Here is a 7,522-nt window from a genome sequence, read left to right as displayed (position 1 = left end):
TACATCACTACCACTGTTTTCACCTACATCACTACCACTGTTTTCACCTACATCACTACCACTGTTTTCACCTACATCACTGCCACTGTTTTCACCACATCACTACCACTGTTTTCACCTACATCACTACTACATGTTTTCACCTACATCACTACCACTGTTTTTTCACCTACATCACTACCACTGTTTTCACATACATCACTCACTACTGCTGTTTTCAATTTACATCACTACCACTGTTTTTCACCTTTACATCACTACCACTGTTTTCACCTACATCACTACTACTGTTTCACCTACATCACTACTACTGTTTTCACCTGCATCACTACTTCACACTGTTTTCAACTACATCACTACCACTGTTTTCACCTACATCACTACCACTGTTTTCACCTACATCACTAAATTACTGTTTTCACCTACATCACTACCACTGTTTTCAATTTACATCACTACCACTGTTTTCACCTACATCACTGCTACTGTTTTCACCTTACATCACTACTACTGTTTTCACCTACATCACTACTACTGTTTTCACCCCATCACTACCACTGTTTTCACCTACATCACTACTACCACTGTTTTCACATCACTACATCACTACCACTGTTTTCACCCTACATCACTACTACTGTTTTCACCTACATCACTACTACTGTTTTCACCTACATCACTACTACTGTTTTCACCTACATCACTACTACTGTTTTCACCATCACTACCACTGTTTTCTACATCACTACTACTGTTTTCTGATTCACCTACATCACTACTACTGTTTTCACCTACATCACTACTACTGTTTTCATCTACATCACTACCACTGTTTTCACCTACATCACTACCACTGTTTTCACCTACATCACTACCACTGTTTTCACCTACATCACTACTACTGTTTTCACCTACATCACTACTACTGTTTTCACCTACATCACTACCACTGTTTTCACCTACATCACTACCACTGTTTTCACCTACATCACTACTACTGTTTTCACCTACATCACTAATACTGTTTTCACCTTACATCACTACTACACTGTTTTCACCTACATCACTACTTCACTGTTTTCACCTACATCACTACCACTGTTTTCACCTACATCACTACTACTGTTTTCACCTACATCACTACCACTGTTTTCACCTACATCACTACTACTGTTTTCACCTACATCACTACCTCACTACTACTGTTTTCACCTACATCACTACCACTGTTTTCACCCTACATCACTACCACTGTTTTCACCTTACATCACTGCTACTGTTTTCACTCTACATCACTACCACTGTTTTCACCTACATCACTACCACTGTTTTCACCTACATCACTACCACTGTTTTCACCTTCATCCTGCATCACTCACTACTACTGTTTTCACCTACATCACTACCACTGTTTTCACCTACATCACTACCACTGTTTTTCACCTACATCACTACCACTGTTTTCACTTACATCACTGCACTGTTTTTCACCTACATCACTACCACTGTTTTCACCTACATCACTGCTACTGTTTTCACCTACATCACTACCACTGTTTTTCACCTACATCACTACCACTGTTTTCACCTACATCACTACCACTGTTTTCATCACTGCTAATGAGCCACCTACATCACTACCACTGTTTTCACCTACATCACTACTACATCACTACCACTGTTTTCAATTACATCACTACCACTGTTTTCACCTACATCACTACTACTGTTTTCACCTCATCACTGCCACTGTTTTCACCTACATCACTACCACTGTTTTCACCTACATCACTACCACTGTTTTCACCTACATCACTACCACTGTTTTCAATTTCCTCACTACTACATTGTTTACCTACATCACTACTGTTTTCACCTACATCACTACTACTGTTTTCACCTACATCACTACCACTGTTCACCTACATCACTACCACTGTTTTCAATTTACATCACTACTACTGTTTTCACCTACATCACTACTACTGTTTTCACTCTACATCACTACCACTGTTTTCAATTTCACATCACTACCACTGTTTTCACCTACATCACTACCACTGTTTTCACCTACATCACTACCACTGTTTTCAATTTGCCATCACTACTACTGTTTTCACCTACATCACTACTACTGTTTTCACCTACATCACTTTCTACTGTTTTCACCTACATCACTACCACTGTTTTCAATTTTACATCACTACCACTGTTTTTCACCTACATCACTACTACTGTTTTCACCCTGCATCACTACTACTGTTTTCACCTACATCACTACCACTGTTTTCACCTACATCACTACCACTGTTTTCACCTACATCACTACTACTGTTTTCACCTACATCACTACCACTGTTTTCACCTACATCACTACCACTGTTTTCACCTGCATCACTACTACTGTTTTCACCTACATCACTACCACTGTTTTCACCACATCACTACCCACTGTTTTCACCTACATCACTACTCACTGTTTTCACCTACATCACTACCACTGTTTTCACCTACATCACTACTTACACTGTTTTCACCTACATCACTACCACTGTTTTCACCTACATCACTACTACTGTTTTCACCTACATCACTACTACTGTTTTCACCTACATCACTACTACTGTTTTCACCTACATCACTACCACTGTTTTCACCTACATCACTACTACTGTTTTCACCTACATCACTACCACTGTTTTCACCTACATCACTACTACTGTTTTCACCTACATCACTACTACTGTTTTCACCTACATCACTACTACTGTTTTCACCTACATCACTACATCACCACATCACTACCACTGTTTTCACCTACATCACTACTACTGTTTTCACCTACATCACTACCACTGTTTTCACCTACATCACTACTACTGTTTTCACCTACATCACTACTACTGTTTTCACCTACATCACTACCACTGTTTTCACCTACATCACTACCACTGTTTTCTACCTTACATCACTACTACTGTTTTCACCTACATCACTACCACTGTTTTCACCTACATCACTACCACTGTTTTCACCTACATCACTACCACTGTTTTCACCTCACATCACTACCACTGTTTTCACCTACATCACTACCACTGTTTTCACCTACATCACTACCACTGTTTTCACCTACATCACTACTACTGTTTTCACCTACATCACTACTGCTGTTTTCACCTACATCACTACCACTGTTTTCACCTACATCACTACCACTGTTTTCACCTACATCACTACCACTGTTTTCACCTACATCACTATCCACTGTTTTCACCTACATCACTACCACTGTTTTCACTCCTACATCACTACTACTGTTTTCACCTACATCACTACCACTGTTTTCACCTACATCACTACCACTGTTTTCACCTACATCACTACCACTGTTTTCACCTACATCACTACCACTGTTTTCACCTACATCACTACTACTGTTTTCACCTACATCACTACTCACTACTGTTTTCACCTACATCACTACTACTGTTTTCACCTACATCACTACTACTGTTTTCACCTACATCACTACCACTGTTTTCACCTACATCACTACCACTGTTTTCACCTCACTACATCACTACTACTGTTTTCACCTACATCACTACTACTGTTTTCACTCTACATCACTACCACTGTTTTCACCTACATCACTACCACTGTTTTCACCTACATCACTACCACTGTTTTCACCTACATCACTACCACTGTTTTCACCTACATCACTACTACTGTTTTCACCTACATCACTACTACTGTTTTCACCTACATCACTACCACTGTTTTCACCTACATCACTACCACTGTTTTCACCTACATCACTACCACTGTTTTCACCTACATCACTACCACTGTTTTCACCTACATCACTGCTACTGTTTTCACCTACATCACTACTACTGTTTTCACCCCATCACTACTAATTGTTTTCACCTACATCACTACCACTGTTTTTCACCTTACATCACTACCACTGTTTCACCTACATCACTACCACTGTTTTCACCTACATCACTACTACTGTTTTCACCTACATCACTACTACTGTTTTCACCTACATCACTACTACTGTTTTCACCTACATCACTACTACTGTTTTCACCTGCATCACTACTACTGTTTTCACCTACATCACTACCACTGTTTTCACTCTACATCACTACTCACTGTTTTCACCTACATCACTACTGCTGTTTTCACCTGCATCACTACTACTGTTTCACCTACATCACTACTACTGTTTTCACCTACATCACTACCACTGTTTTCACCTACATCACTACCACTGTTTTCACCTACATCACTACCACTGTTTTTCACCTACATCACTACTACTGTTTTCACCTACATCACTACTACTGTTTTCACCTACATCACTACCACTGTTTCACCTACATCACTACCACTGTTTTCACCTACATCACTACCACTGTTTTCACCTCTACATCACTACCACTGTTTTCACCTACATCACTACTACTGTTTTCACCTACATCACTACTACTGTTTTCAATTTACATCACTACTACTGTTTTCACCTACATCACTACCACTGTTTTCACCACATCACTACCACTGTTTTCACCTACATCACTACCACTGTTTTCACCTACATCACTACCACTGTTTTCACCTACATCACTACCACTGTTTTCACCTACATCACTACCACTGTTTTCTACATCACTACCACTGTTTTCTCACTTACCACTCCACTCACTACCACTGTTTTCACCTACATCACTACCACTGTTTTCACCTACATCACTACGACATCACTACCACTGTTTTCACCTACATCACTACCACTGTTTTCACCTGCATCACTACCTGTTTTCACCTACATCACGTGTTTCACCTACATCACTACCACTGTTTTCACCCCACATCACTGCCACTGTTTTCACCTACATCACTACCACTGTTTCACCTACATCACTGCTACTGTTTTCACCTACATCACTACCACTGTTTTCACCTACATCACTACTGTTTTCACCTACATCACTACCACTGTTTTCACCTACATCACTACCACTGTTTCACCTACATCATCACTACCACTGTTTTCACCTACATCACTGCTACTGTTTTCACCCTACATCACTACCACTGTTTTCACTTCACATCACTACCACTGTTTTCACCTACATCACTACTACTGTTTTCACCTACATCACTACCACTGTTTTCACCTACATCATGCCACTGTTTTCACCTACATCACTGCCACTGTTTTCACCTACATCACTACTACTGTTTTCACCTACATCACTACCACTGTTTTCACCTGCATCACTACCACTGTTTTCACTTACATCACATCACTACTACTGTTTTTTCACCTACATCACTACTACTGTTTTCACCTACATCACACTACTGTTTTCACCTACATCACTACCACTGTTTTCACCTACATCACTACTTTCATTGTTTTCACCTACATCACTACCACTGTTTTCACCTGACATCACTACCACTGTTTTCACCTACATCACTACTACTGTTTTCACCCTACATCACTACTACTGTTTTCACCTGCATCACTACTACTGTTTTCACCTACATCACTACCACTGTTTTCACCTACATCACTACCACTGTTTTCACCTACATCACTACTACTGTTTTCACCTACATCACTACTACTGTTTTCACCACATCACTACCACTGTTTTCACCTACATCACTACCACTGTTTTCACCACCTACATCACTACTCACTGTTTTTCACCTACATCACTACCACTGTTTTCACCTACATCACTACCACTGTTTTCACCTACATCACTACATCACTACCACTGTTTTCACCTACATCACTACACTGTTTTCACCTACATCACTACTACTGTTTTCACCTACATCACTACTACTGTTTTCACCTACATCACTACTACTGTTTTCACCTACATCACTACCACTGTTTTCAATTTCATCACATCACTGTTTTCTGCTACTGTTTTCACCTACATCACTACCACTGTTTCCACCTCATCACCACATGTTTTCACCTACATCACTACTACTGTTTTCACCTACATCACTACCACTGTTTTCACCTACATCACTACCACTGTTTTCACCTACATCACTACCACTGTTTTCACCTACATCATCACTACTACTGTTTTCACCTACATCACTACCACTGTTTTCACCTACATCACTGCTATCACCTACATCACTGTTTTCACCTACATCACACTCACTGTTTTCACCTACATCACTACTACTGTTTTCACCTACATCACTACCACTGTTTTCACCATCACTACTACTGTTTTCATCACTCACTACTGTTTTCACCTACATCACTACATCACTACCACTGTTTTCACCTACATCACATCACTACTACTACTGTTTTCACCTACATCACTACTACTGTTTTCACCTACATCACTACCACTGTTTTCACCTACATCACTACCACTGTTTTCACTTCATCACTATCACTACCACTGTTTCACCTACATCACTACTACTGTTTTCACCTACATCACTACTACTGTTTTCTACATCTACCATCACTACTACTGTTTTCACCTACATCACATCACTACACTACTGTTTTCACCCTACATCACTACCACTGTTTTCACCTACATCACTACCACTGTTTTCACCTACATCACTACTACTACTGTTTTCACACTACATCACTACTACTGTTTTCACCTACATCACTACTACTGTTTTCACCTACATCACTACCACTGTTTTCACCATCACTACATCACTACCACTGTTTTCACCTACATCACTACATCACTACCACTGTTTTCACCTACATCACTACCACTGTTTTCACCTACATCACTACCTACACTGTTTTCACTACTGTTTTCACATCACTACCACTGTTTTCACCTACATCACTACCACTGTTTTCACCTACATCACTACTACTGTTTTCAATTTTACATCACTACCACTGTTTTCACCTACATCACTACCACTGTTTTCACCTACATCACTACCACTGTTTTCACCTACATCACTACCACTGTTTTCACCTACATCACTGCCACTGTTTTCACCTACATCACTACCACTGTTTTCAATTTACATCACTACTACTGTTTTCACCTACATCACTACCACTGTTTTCACCTACATCACTACCACTGTTTTCACTACTACATCACTCACTACTACTGTTTTCACCTACATCACTACTACTGTTTTCACCTACATCACTACCACTGTTTTCACCTACATCACTACTACTGTTTTCACCTACATCACTACCACTGTTTTCACCTACATCACTACCACTGTTTTCACCTACATCACTACTACTGTTTTCACCTACATCACTACCACTGTTTTCACCTACATCACTACCACTGTTTTCACCTACATCACTACCACTGTTTTCACCTACATCACTACCACTGTTTTCACCTACATCACTACTACTGTTTTCACCTACATCACTACTACTGTTTTCACCTACATCACTGCTACTGTTTTCACCTACATCACTACCACTGTTTTCACCTACATCACA

The sequence above is a fragment of the Oncorhynchus keta genome, chromosome 7 (genome assembly GCF_023373465.1).
Source record: "Oncorhynchus keta strain PuntledgeMale-10-30-2019 chromosome 7, Oket_V2, whole genome shotgun sequence".
NCBI classification, from domain to species: domain Eukaryota; kingdom Metazoa; phylum Chordata; class Actinopteri; order Salmoniformes; family Salmonidae; genus Oncorhynchus; species Oncorhynchus keta.
The sequence above is the reverse complement of the archived record's forward strand: the minus strand, read 5'-3'. Positions refer to the sequence as shown.